Raw genomic sequence first — 14468 nt, forward strand, 5'->3', positions numbered from 1 at the left:
CCCAAACCGAATCTAGCCCAACAAATGAACTCACCTAGCTACGCTGAGGCAGCAAAACTGAACCCATCAACCCCAGAAAAAACAAAGAAAACAGGAAAAATACCAACATCGGAAGTGACGCCCATCATAACTAAACAAACAAGAGGCAAAGCCTTCAAGTCTCACTTGTGCTTCGTGCTTTATCCATTAATGAGGAGAAAATCATGAGGAGAAAAAAAAAGAAAAAAAAGAAAGAAAAAAAAAAAAAAAAAAAAAAAAAAAAAAGAAAAAAAAAAGGAAAAAAAGAAGAAGAAGAAAAAAAAAAGTCGCTAAAAAGTGCTCTGTACTAAATATGAGACATGAAATAAGTTTGGGAGAGAAAAAAAACGAAAGAAAGAAAAAAGGCATGGGAGGGGGATCAAACCATGCATGTTCAGTTCCCAAGCAAGCAGACTATAATCCCCACTGCTGTGGCGCATCTGACGTCATTTTACTGGATTTGATATTTAAAGCAATGTTGACGTTTTCTTCTTCATAATTATGATAAAAAGATATGTGATTGTAGTGGACGTGATAGCGCTGTTTAAATCATGTTTTTTGTGTGTTTTATTATATCTCGATTATTCTTTTATTTCGGTGGTAAATGAGACGTTGCCATCCCTTCAAGGACATCGCAACACATGGTAGATCTCTAGATCTGCACGAACCAGTCTAGAACGGGCTGAAATAAACGATCAATTCAATTTTTCTTTTATGTTCATACCAGTTAATTCATTGTCCACTTTAGAATATCCATATGCAGTAAACACGTCGATGGTGTAGTTAGTATCACTGTATGTGTTCTGTCCAAAATTTGTACTTCTTTCCCTTTAATTGTGGACAAGAAAAACGAGGTCATGTCGCCTTTAAACACAACCTACCTTCTAGTAACTCAGTGTGAAATGGTTTTTAGAATTTTCGGATTTCTGAACGAATCTCAACGAAATAAACCGTTAATGTTTCGGAAATACGGCTTAATTCGGAAGACTAACAACCTGTTATTGGAATGACTGTGAAGATTTTTTTCATACTATGTTTATGCCAAATTTGGTATTGGTAGACAAAGTATTTCCAGAGAAAATGGCAATGTTAAAGTTTACCACGGACACACCGACATACGCACCAACATACACACCAACACAGACACAGAGACAACCGAACACCGGGTTATAATATAGACTCACTTTGTTTACACAAGTGAGTCAAAAAAGGAAACATCATCAAGCCCCCAAAGCTGCAGAACAATGACGTCAAGCCCGTTCCCGACGTAAAGTCTGTGAATGACGTAAATGCCAAGCTACCTGGTGCAAAACGTTCTGAAAAGAACACGGACTTTCCCCAAAGCGCTGATTCACCATGATTCCATCATGAAAGGGGTTGAAGAGAAAAGACTCGGAAGGTCATTCTGGTTCCAAGCAAGAAAACATCGCAGCCACACCTTGTACGAGACACGGAAATTCCTGCAGGATTATTCCTCTTATCCAGAAAAAAACCTCGATGTCGTAAACATCCACTGTGGAATGAACGACCTCAAATCTAACCAACCCGGGGACTTAAGCAAATAATTTATTTCCACGCTTAAAGAAACTGCACCGAAAAACCCACATACAAAGTTCGTCCTGAGCAAGATCATCCCAGTGAACAAAGAAAGAACAGAGATTAAAAGTAACTTTTCAATGCCATCACTGCTTCAGAACTTATGACATTGCCAATATTTCATTCGTTGAAAACACCTGACAACCTACTATCTTCGAGACTGCGTCCATTTAAACCGGAGGCAACGTCGGTCGCCATGTCCGGGATCTGCTGTGGGAGAGACCAAGACAGCCAGCACGCCCCACCAGACATCATCAACACCAGCCATACCCTGTCCGACCCCACCAAGACTGATACAATAGATACAACATGCTACCAGACTGGTCAATGTACTGACAGCTGAGTCAACCGTAACCGCCACAACCAGAACTGACTGTTTCAATCACCAGCACCACAGAGACGGCACTACTGAGTTATCTCTTTAACTTTGCCGTTACTATAATCAAGCCGTTACTATAATCAACTTTTTTCTAACACCATTTGATATTTAACATTTTATCTATTGCTTTCCTGGTTCCTAGCTGGTTCCTAATCTTTCTTTTCATATCTTACAATTTGTTAAACTGTTTTAGAGTTGGACGTTACGTGATACCTGTATTCACTGTGTATAGACTATAGCAGATTACTCAAATCATCAAAGATGACTGAAAGTGAGTTCAAAATCTATCAGTGGAAATGTAGTTCCATTATGACGAACTGTGACCACCTAGTTCAACATCTGGCACTACACAGCTACCACGTTTTAACCCTTCAATCACTAAACGTGAGAAGGGATAAACTACCTAAAATTGATAACTACTATTACCACCCCCCTCACTCCCTGATCCATCAAAAGGCAGATACCACTGGAAAAATCAAAACAGTCATTCATGAACGTGAAGGTGTTAAGTACATACCCTGTCCAAGTGCTGCTGCACCAGATATACAATGGCTAAATTCGTGTGCAGTGACAGTCCAGTATAATTCCTCATTGCTGACTATCGTCTCTGTTCACCTACCTCAGGGACCAATTGATGTAAACACAGAATCGATTCGTACACTACACTCAGACACAGACAACAGACAAAAAACAAACCACCACCTTCTCATAGCGGGAGATTTCAATGCTCATTCACCTTTTTTGGAGAAGGACTTAAATTGTAACAAGCAACGATTTATCGAGAATCTAGTGGACTCGTCCTTCTATCTACTTAATAATGGGAGAATAATACGCATTCCGGAAAATCAGTCATAGAGCAACCGCTATGAATCTAACTTGAGTGTCGCCCGAAAGAAAAAGTTCCAAAATTCAAGTACAAACTAGCCAACTGGTCCAAATTTTCAAAATTACTTTCATCGTTTAACGTAATTGATACTGACAGCAAAGACGTAGACATTTTATATTCTTTATTTACAAATGCCGTATTGACTGCCTTAGACGAATCTATTCCACAAAATCAAACAAATGCCTTGGTAATATTTGGTGGAACGAAGCTTGTGAAAAAGCAAAGAAGGGGAGAAAAAGCATTTAAACCATACATTAGAGATAAATCTATCGAAACCACATTAAAATGAAAAAAAGCGAAAAACTGATCTAACAGGGAAATACAGGTCGTCCTGTTGTAAGAACGAAGTTTCAAACTATAAAGATATACAAGAGGTCTGGGAAAGTCTTCAAAGTATGAAAAATGGCATTAATTTGCCACAGTGCCCCATACGACTACCGATTTCAGACCTAACATCAAGTTTCGAGAAGGCTGAAGTCTTTGCTATAATCTATGCTAAAATAGTTGTACCAGTGGACCAATAGAGAAACAAAGAAAGTATAGAGAAAACAAAGAAAATAAAATATACAAGGACCCCAACATCATAACTAACCATTACATAAATTGTTCAATCACCCTAAACGAAGTCAAAGAATTCATTTTTAATTTCAGTCACAAGAAAACATCTGTTGGGTTGGATGGAATTTCAAATGAAATGCGATATTTACCACCGAATATGGTATATTTTCTTTACTGGTTACTTCAGAAATGCTGGAGTGAAGGTAAAATTCCGCTTTTTGGAAACAATCAATTATTGTCCCAATACACAAACAGGGAAAACCCAAAACAGACAAACACAGCCACCGACCAATTGCTCTAACACCCTACACATGCAAACTCATGGAAAAAGATTTCTAGATAGGCCGGTACATTACTGTGCAAAACACAACGTAATCCCTGTCAACCAAGCTGGTTTTCGACAAGGCCGGTCCACAGCTCAACATTTGGTAAAATTAACAACACAAGTTAAGCAACAGTTCGCAAGACGGAAAAATACTCTGGCAACGTTTTTTTATGTTAAAAAGGCTTATGAACAAGCATGGCACTGTCGACTTCTGCACAAGATTAAAACAACTGGTGTAACTGGTCATACGTACAATCATATTAAGGACTTGTTATCGAACAGCCATGTAGAAATAGCACATATTCAAGCTCACGACCACTTAAAATGGCTCTGCCCCAAGGATCAGTTATTGCACCGATGTTGTTTAACATACTGATAGCAGATCTATCTAATACATGGTCAAAAGAAGCAATGTTATCGCAGTTCGTTGATGATACCTGTTTGTGGATGAATTGACGATGAAACGCAAAACTTCAACCAGGGTACTGAACTATACAAAGAAATTTTACCCGCGCGAAATTGACAAAATTAGCAAATTCATGATAGAAAATGGACTAACCCTATCATTAGAAAAAACGAGCATGATGCTTTTAACTCGGGATATGATCCCGAAAAACTCCTTGTATTTACTCCAGATGGTATTGTCATAAATTATACACATGTTTCAAATTACTGGGAGTTTATCGAACTTCCAAACTTACCCGGAAGCAAAAAATTGTGCATATAATAAACAAAGCGAGAAAAGTCTGAATTTTCTCAAGGTTATTAGCAAACAACATTGGGGACAGGATGTCAAAGCGCTCATATCTTTGTCAACCGCTTTTGTACGTTCAAAGTTGACATGCTCATGACATGCTCAGGAGGCGTTCTTCAGTGCACCACAATGCCTATTAAAAAAAAAGTTACAATGTATAGATTGCAAAGCCTATAAACTCGCTCTGGGAGTCTTATCACACACATCACTCTTAGGAACCTATGGAGAAGCAGGTGTACTTCCCCTTGATGAACACAGAAAAGTATCTGCCATAAAAATTGTTCAAAGAAGCTCAGTTTGTGACATTCTCTCCAAAAATGAAGTGCACTTAAAATCAGACCAAAATTTTGCAGAAAGGGCAAGAACAATTCAGTCCCTAAAGCCTATCAATACATTTACTGAAGATGGCGTCACCGATTCAGAAGTTGATTAAAAACATTACTGTTAAACCGTCATTCTCAACCATACCATCCTGGGAATTGAGAAAACCCAACTCTGATATTGATCACACAAATCTGCAAAAACAAAAATGATTCATCGAATATACTAAAGTGCTCCGTATGCTGTTATATAGAAAATGAATCTAGAAATTATCTAATAATCTATACAGATGGTTCGGTTCTTGGTAATGGCAGAGCGGGAGCAGCTTTTGTAACACCGGAATTGAACCGTGAGAAAATGCACCACCTGCGCAAACATCTTTCTATCTTTTCTGCTGAGCTCGTCGCCATACTTATGGCCTTGATCTACATTCTAGATTTTCATAAAAAGGATAGTCAAATCCTACTTTGCGTAGGTTCAAAATCAGCGTTAAATGCACTTTAGATATGCAAATCAAAAATCGCGCTTTGAGATGATTACTGAAATAGACCACATTTCAAATCAATTATCGATCAAAGGCAATCATGTAACTTTCATTTGGGTGCCTTCTCACTGTGGAATTTTGCACTGAGAGGGCAGATCAGGCTGCCAGAAAGGCAGTGCGAAACAGCGAAGGCTCACAATCCTCCTCAGGATTCCATTAGATCTACAAGAGTGTTATATGTGTATAGAAGTGTCAAGTGATAGACATAAACATAGGCTAAAAGATTTAGACTGTCAGTATTACCGTCACTGTATGAAGGCAGTTACAGCAAGCAACCCCAAGGCTTTCTTAAATGATTTATCTGTCTCCTGTCAAGACCAGTTAGAAGTTTAATTCATCGATTCCGTTTGAATGCCCTTCGAACTAAATTTTGAAAAAAAAAATACACTGTCTGTGCAGAAAAGAAATCAATGTCTACCACATACGTGTCCAGTGTCCAAAAACAAGACAACTGTTCTTTCAAAAACTAGCCGACCAGTTTCTAACAAACACATATATTTGTCCTTGGGAGATGTTTTGAATAATCATTCATTTCTCCAAAACATTTCTGAATGTTTGATTCAAAGTCCAGTTGGTATCTACCTTTGACTGATTTCGTTTTTGTTATCATAAGCATGCTTTTTACTGTTATATAGATGTTCAACTCACTGCTTGGATTTTTTTTAAGTGTGTCACAAGTGAGTCTTGAAGGCCTTGCCTCTCTTGTCTTTCTTACACTGCATTACTTTTAATTCGTGTTCAAAATATGCTAGGTAATACTTGACAAAGTACGTTGCTACCATTGAAACGAAGAAAGGAAAAGCATGTAGCTTAAAAAAAAAGGATAAACGTAGACGACAAGTGATGGGCAATAACAATAATCATGCGAAAGCTAGCCGGAACCAGCTGGGGAGCAAACGAAACGATACTCAAGCGCGTCTACCAGGGAACCGTCAGGCCCCACCTTGAGTACGGCTCAACAGCCTGGTCTACTGCAGCGAAGACCCACCAGCAGTCTCTGGATAGGGTCCAAAATCAAGCCCTACGCATCATCACCGGATCCATGCGATCCACACCAATCAAGGCCATGGAGGAGGTTACTGCCATACAACCCCTTGCACAAAGGAGAGACGCCAAAATCATGGTCCAAGCAGAAAAGTTCCAGTGCCTGCCTGATCATCCGATGAAGAAGAGGATGAACGGACTGACAAAGAACCGCCTCAAGCGCAGTAGCTTTATCCATGAAAGCAAGAGACTTGCCAGGGCGCACCGGGATGGTGTGCCTCCATCGACGCTTCCACTGAGTCCCAACGACCTGCCGCAGCCATGGAATGAAGACTCCACAAGTTTTCATATCTCAACATCAGTCCCTCAGGTCGCTCCAGGAGATTCTCAGGATGACACGGCCAAACGCACTCTGACACAAGCCATGATTGCTGAAAGGTACCCTGAAGAATCCTGGATTCACGTGTACACAGATGGCTCTGCAACCAACGCTGTTGCTGACGGAGGAGCAGGAGTGTACATGAAGTCTCCTGAGCACCACACATCCACAGCAAGGATACCTACAGGAAAGTACTGTTCAAACTACGCAGCTGAGGTTCAGGCGCTCATACAGGCCGCTTCAATGGTTCACGACTCGGAGAGCGAATGCCCACAAGTTGTCTTTCTGACAGATGCGTTGTCTGTCCTGGAAGCCCTTGCAAGAGATAAACTTCCTCGTCTCAAGGAGAAACTACAAGAAGTTGCCCAGCAACGACGAGTAGTCCTGCAATGGGTTCCAGCCCACTGCGGAATTCCAGGCAACGAAATTGCGGACCAGCTCGCCAAACTTGGAGCGAAAGAAAGACAACCAAACAACAGTGTTAGCTTCACTGAAAAGAAGACCCTCGTGAAGGCAGCACTACGACCACAAGCCACAAGGGATGCATATCACGAGCTTGAACGCTGGCAGCAGGTAGCAATTATGCGCTTACGCACAGGACACTGCCGCCTTAACGCGCACATGTTCAAGAAGCTGAAGCTGGCACCATCACAGACCTGTCCCTGTGGTCTTGAAGACCAAACACCAGAACATGTTCTGCAGACTTGTCCCCTCCACCAGGGACTGAGAGACACCGTGTGGCCAGAAGCGACCCCACTACGCACCAAGCTCTACGGCTGCAGACAAGACCTGGAAGCCACGACGACATTTGTCTCGCAGGCCAGCCTGACTCTGTGACAAGTGCGACCGAAAAGAAGAAGAAGAAGAAGAAGACGACAAGTGATGGGCAATAACAATAATAATGATGATGACGAAAAACATAAAAACAAAATAACAATCATAACAATATATTGGCCACAATAATATTGAGAAATCGACAGTATCAAGCTAGCCAACAGTCCATACAACATCAAGAAGAAAAAAAAAGAGAGCAAGAAATCAACACACACACACACACATACACACACACACACACAATCACACAGTTCCCTCTCCCCCACCCACATCGCCTCACGCACACACACAGGTGTACACACCACTCGCTTGCCATCACCCAAAAAACCCTTCGCAACAACACCACCAATATGCAAACAACAAATTCATTCAATCAAAGGGCAATCCGTACCACCACCACCACCACAACGATACTCATTCAGACGATGGAATATTCACCAACCCCTCTCAACAGTTAAAACACTGACACACCTAACAGCTGGTCGCTGCAAAAGTGAGTAATTCCTGGTCAACTGAATTCACATTATCTACACATTCTCAAACAAATACGAATACCAAAAAGCTCGCAACACATTTTTATGTCAGACAATATACACCCATTCTGCTTAACATATGTTAGACAATATACAGCCATTACTTTTATACATTACAAAAAAAGTACCAAAAACATAAACTATTTTCAATACACACAAAATGAAAATGTTCCGCTTTGATTAATCCGTACAGTTCCTGACTAAACAAAAAAAAGAAAAAAGAAAAAAGCAAACCCCATTTTTATGACACCCAATACACAACCATTTCCGCTTATTTATTTCAGTTCCAGACTATACAAAAATGATAAGCAAGAAGCATAAAGCAGCCCTGAATACATCAGCTCAGGACAACAAATGTGCGTAGAACACTAGGGTATAAACTGCACAACCAAAACTACACACACACACACACACACACACACAATGAAGCCTAATTATATGCAAACTGCATTTACTGTTATATTTATATTTTTTGTATTCTCTAAACTTGGCTCTTTGATCTGATATTCTGACCCAACAACAAGAGCAGTCATTATTATCATTTTTTGTTCAAACAGGAACTTCTTTTGCTAAGCATGGAAGTTTTATTTATTTTGCAAACGTTTTGGTGCAGATAGTAAAAAAGGGAAATTACTCTGTAATTAATGCTAGGGGACTTAATTTGCTTTAAACTGATCTTTCTCATCTTAAACATTACATTTTGAAATTATACTCAATACATAAAAAGCTTGGATTTTTTTAAAGTGTGTCACAAGTGAGTCTTGAAAGCCTTGCCTCTCTTGTCTTTCTTACACTGCATTACTTTTAATTCGTGTTCAAAATATGCTAGGTAATACTTGACAATGACAAAGTACATTGCTACCATTGAAACGAAGAAAGGAAAAGCATGTAGCTTAAAAAAACAGGATAAACGTAGACGACAAGTGATGGGCAATAACAATGATAATGATGATGACGAAAAACATAAAAACAAAATAACAATCATAACAATATATTGGCCACAACAGTATTGAGAAATCGACAGTATCAAGCTAGTAACAGTCCATACAACATCAAGAAGAGAAAAAAGAGAGCAAGAAATCAACACACACACACACACACACACAAACAAATACGAGTACCAAAAAGCCCGCAACGCATTTTTATGTCAGACAATATACACCCATTCTGCTTAACATATGTTAGACAATATACAGCCATTACTTTTATACATTACAAAAAAAGTACCAAAAACAAACTTTTTTCAATACACACAAAATAAAACTGTTCCGCTTTGATTAATCGGTACAGTTCCTGACAAAAAAAAAGAAAAAAAAAGAAAGAAGCAAACCCCATTTTTATGACACCCAATACACAACCATTTCCGCTTATTTATTTCAGTTCCAGACTATACAAAAATGATAAGCAAGAAGCATAAAGCAGCCCTGAATACATCAGCTCAGGACAACAAATGTGCGTAGAACACTTGGGTATAAACTACACAACCATTGATGAAATAATCATGTAGAACCAGTATGTCTGTACTGATTCGTTTTTCATGAGTTTTATACGCCTTTGAGTGAGTACCAAAAACAGAAAATAAACAAACACAAGTAAACAAAGACAGTAAAAAACAAACAAAAAAAAACAAAAAAAAAAAGTACAGAAACAGAAAAAGACGATGGACCTTTTCAACCATTAAACCAAACTTGTAAGCAGCATTTGACAGCAACCTATTCGTGCAAATGTTCCTCGTTCCAAAATCGAGATAGAGTTGATGAAAAGGAGATTAGAAAAACAATAACATACGATGACAAACAAACAAAAAATGATGGACCGAGTTAATGTGACCACTAAACATTGGGAGCCGCGTTTGACAGCAAACTTCATAATGCAAACTCTTCTTATTCTAAATCTGCATGAATAGAGTTAAAATAAAGAAATGAAAAAAACAAAAAAAAAAAACAAAAACAAAAAAACCAAAAAAAAACCCAACAACTTAGACACACACACACACAAACAACAAGAAACAAATACAAGAAAAAGCAACAACAACAACAACAAACAGAAAAACATGATGGACTGCTTCAGAAGTTGACTTGGAAGACGACTTTAACTGCAAATTCTTGATAGTTTAAATTTTTTAATATATTTTTTATTTTATCCAAATCCATATTTAATACCAGAGATACAAAGACAACAAAAACGATATAAAAATAAGATAAAAGGAGATATGTTTAAAGGAAAAAAAAAAACAAACAAAAAAACCCCACACACAAAAAACAACAAAAAAACAACCCCCAAAACAACGGACTGATTCAGTCAAGGTACACCACTAGGACCATGAATATAAAGCAAAAAACAACAAAACAAACAAACAATAAACATTAGTAGACCTGGATTAGTCTGAAGAACAGTTTTGTGCGGTGCCTCCATGGCTTTTAACAAAGCTGAGGGAGGAGGAGGAGGAGGAGGAGGAGGAGAAGAAGAAGAAGAAGAAGAAGAAGAAGAAGAAGAAGAAGAAGAAGAAGAAGAAGAAGAAGGACTGGATGAAGAAGAAGAAGGAGAAAAAGAAGAAGCAGAACATCAAGAACAAGAGGACTACTCGACTTGGTTGCGGCGTTTGACAGCGGGCAGCACACACAGCATCGCAAACAGCAGGTTGGCCGCCGTCAGAGCAGTAGTGCCCGCAAAGTCGTATGGGGGAGACACCTCTACCATGTCCCCTCCTATGATGTTGAGACCGGCACATCCGTGGATGATTTCTATGGCCTGCACAGGCGTCAAACCTGCGATTTCTGGGGTGCCGGTGCCAGGAGCAAAGCTAGGATCCAGAGCGTCAATGTCAAAGGAGATGTAGACAGGCCCCTCCCCCATCATCTCCCTCACCTCTTTCATCAACGGCTTCAGGGACTGACCCCAGCAGTCGGCCGCGGGGACCACGCGGAAACCCTGATCTATCCCCCACTGGTAGTTGTCCAAGGTATGCAGGCTGCCTCTCAGCCCAATCTGCACCACTCTCTTACAGTCCAGGCAGCCGGACTCCACCGCACGGCGGAAGGGCGTCCCGTGAGATATCGTGGCCCCAAGCATCGTGTCGGCAGTGTCCGCGTGCGCGTCCACGTGCACCAAGCCCACTGGGCCGTACTTGTCCTTAATGGCCTGCAGGATGGGGAAGGTGATGGTGTGGTCCCCACCCAGGGTGAGTGGGGTGCAGCCCGTGGCGGTCAGACGGCTGAAGGCAGCAGTGATCTGGGTGACGGCCTGGGGCAGGTTGTAGATGTTCATCGCCACGTCCCCCACGTCAGCCACCTGCACGTCCTCGAAAGGGGTGGCGCCCAGCAGTCTGTTGGAGGCCCTCACAAGGCAGGACTCCTGACGGATCTGCCGCGGCCCTAGCCGGGTTCCGGAGCGGTTGGAGGTGCCACAGTCCAGCGGCACTCCCACGAAGCACACATCCAGCCCCTCAGTGGTGTCCTGTACGGGGAGTCGCATCATGGAAGCAATCCCACCGCTTCTTGGCATTTCCATAGAAGTCAGAGGAGCGTTTCTCTTCGATTTTCTCAACACTGCACAGACACTGAAACTTCTGAAATGCTGGGCCCTTGTTTGAAGAACGTGTTTCGCGACCACCGCTGTATTCATTTTGGCGCTTTGATTCACTGACACAATCTAACACAGCACAAGTTTTCCGGTATACAGGCACACACGTAATGACGCAAGGAGAAAAATGTCCTGCTTCCCGAAATATCGAGTCCTCGTTTTAAAAAGAAGGCGCACTTCGAGTTGCAACAGATTTATAGCTCGCTAATATATGCGACAAGCTTACATCCAACAGAAAAATAGGCTTCGAAGTTTATCTTCCTCTCCTTCCTGCTCCTCCTCTTTTACAAAAAGAGAAATAGATCTATCACATCCCAACAGTGCAGGACCTGGGTAAAAAAAAAAATAGGCAGATCAAAACGATTTATTTTCCGGACCACAGCAGTCTGATTTGCTCAGCTAACAAACCAAAGCCCGAACGAACCAGAAATGTCCTGCTGCGTCGACAGTGCACACAATGATTAATACATCTGGGTTTTTTTTTTTTTTTTTTTAAAGCTTGAACGAGATCCTGCTGAAGTTGTACGCAGGTTGCTGATTTGCTCAACTCAGGACAGGCGAGAATTTCTTTTCATTATTCAGATGCCCGGGCACATGCTGAAACATGAATTTTTAAAATATAGATTTCCTCTCTGTCTGTCTGTCTCTGTCTCTGTCTCTGTCTGTCTCTCTCTGTCTGTGTGATCGCGCGTGTTTACTGATTTGGTTTATTCATGGCACAAATTTGTTAAGTTTCGTCTTTCATCGCTTTAATTCAGAGTCATGCATGCATGTGAATGTCTGATTTTAAAGCACTTTGATATCAATAATGTATGTCAGTCTCCGCGCAAGATCAAGTAGATAAACATAGCAGGAATACGTTAACGAGCTTCTTAAAAAAAAAAAAAAAAAAAAAAAAGATGATGTCTTTTTCACTTAATTTTTTTTCTCTCTCCTGGTAATAGAATGATGGTGTGAGGAGACCTGCAGACCGAACGTCCATGTTGACACTGTCGACACATACACACACACACACACACACATGCATGCACACTCACACATTCAAACATACATACATACATGCATTCGTACCTATGTACGCACACACACACACACACACACACACACACACACATACATACATATATGCATTTTTTTCCTTACGTCTGCATCTAACTGTGGTCAATATGAACTGCGCTACTGCTTCTGCTCATTTACATGTTTTTTGTTTGTTTGTTGATTTTGTGTGTGTGTGTGTGTGTGTGTGTGTGTTTTGTGGCCTCAGTTGCATGCAGGTCAACAGAGCACATCGTTATCTTTGTTTTCTTTCCTTTCTTTCTTTCTTTCTTTCTTTTTTTTTTCATTTTCGTTCTTTATATATATATATATATATTTTTTTTTTTAAATAATATTTTTGCACTTTGCACGTCGCTTTCTTCTCATTGGCCGAAAAAACAACAACAAAAAAACGAGAAAGGCAAGGCCTTCAAGACTCACTTCTAATACACACTTTAAAGAAAACATTAGATTAAGAAAAAAAGAAGAAAAAAAGATGATACTACTACTACTACTACTACTACTAATCATCATCATCATCATCATCATCATCATCATCATCATAAGTTTGTTGAAATGTGTTCTCTTTTCGTCATTATAATTATATAAAGCTTCTCGTTAAAAAAAAAAAAAAAGCTTCAAAACAGATTCAAACCGAGGATTTTCAGGTCGAGAATGAGAGTTTTTAAGCACTAGGCTAATGTGGGTTCGACAATGACGTTTGAAAATTATCATTTGAGCATGTATTTTTAGTGGAATTGATCGACAACGGTATTCGAAGTGATAATGTATGTCGTTTGAATCATGTTATTTTGGCATATCTCGGGCATTTAAGAATTTCTTTCAAGTCCGAGGTAAAGGAGACATTCCCATCGGTCCAAACACAACATTATGTGTCCGTTTTTTATTTCTGTTTTATTATTATTATTATTTTTATAGATCTGCAGAAATCCGTGTCCAACAACGCGCACGCACACATACATACACACACACACACACACACACACACACACACACACACACACACACACAAGCCTATCCCTCCACCAACACCCAGAATTTGGTGACTGGGGACCTCAACTTGGTTTACTCTACGAGGTCATGTAGAAAACAAAGACAAACAAAGCATTTTTAAAGGAAAAGAAAAAGAAGAAAAAGAAAAGGGGTAATAGTGACACATGGAAAATGAACACAGTGAAGAAAAAAAAATTAATGAGAAAGAAATATCAGAATGCGACACACACACACACACACACACACACACACACACACACACACATCAATATATCTATACCCACATCTATATATATGTACTGACATACATATTGAGAGAAAGAGAGAGAGAGAGAGAGAGAGAGAGAGAGAGAGAGAGAGAGAGAGCAGTTGAAAATCATTATACAGAGACAGAGAGTAGCTGAACATAATTATTCTACCTTTTTTTATTCAGCGGAAAAAACAGAAAAGTTCCAATCTCTCAGTTCACACTCAGAATTTGTTGATCGTGGCCGTAGAAGATGGACCGCCAACATCAAGCGTCCACGTCACATCCGTTTTAAATTGGAGAGGCGCCAAGGTGACGAGTGATTTTTAGACGTCGCAATGTTTTAAAGCTTTTAACCGTCCTTCCTTAAAAGTTAAATATTCATGTCTGTCTAATCCCTACACCTCTGTGACAATATTGGTGAGATCTTGGAAAAAAAAAGCAACAACAACCAACAACAACTAAAAGAAAACAACAAC

The 14468-nt window shown here is 40.1% G+C and overlaps 1 pseudogene; it reads right to left on the reverse strand.

Moving 5' to 3' along the window:
* Positions 1 to 10675: 10675 nt before the first annotated feature.
* On the reverse strand, positions 10676 to 11936 carry LOC143296471 (agmatinase, mitochondrial pseudogene; annotated as a pseudogene).
* Between the last annotated feature and the right edge of the window lie 2532 nt (positions 11937 to 14468).

Source organism: Babylonia areolata, chromosome 21, assembly GCF_041734735.1.
Source record: "Babylonia areolata isolate BAREFJ2019XMU chromosome 21, ASM4173473v1, whole genome shotgun sequence".
NCBI classification, from domain to species: domain Eukaryota; kingdom Metazoa; phylum Mollusca; class Gastropoda; order Neogastropoda; family Buccinidae; genus Babylonia; species Babylonia areolata.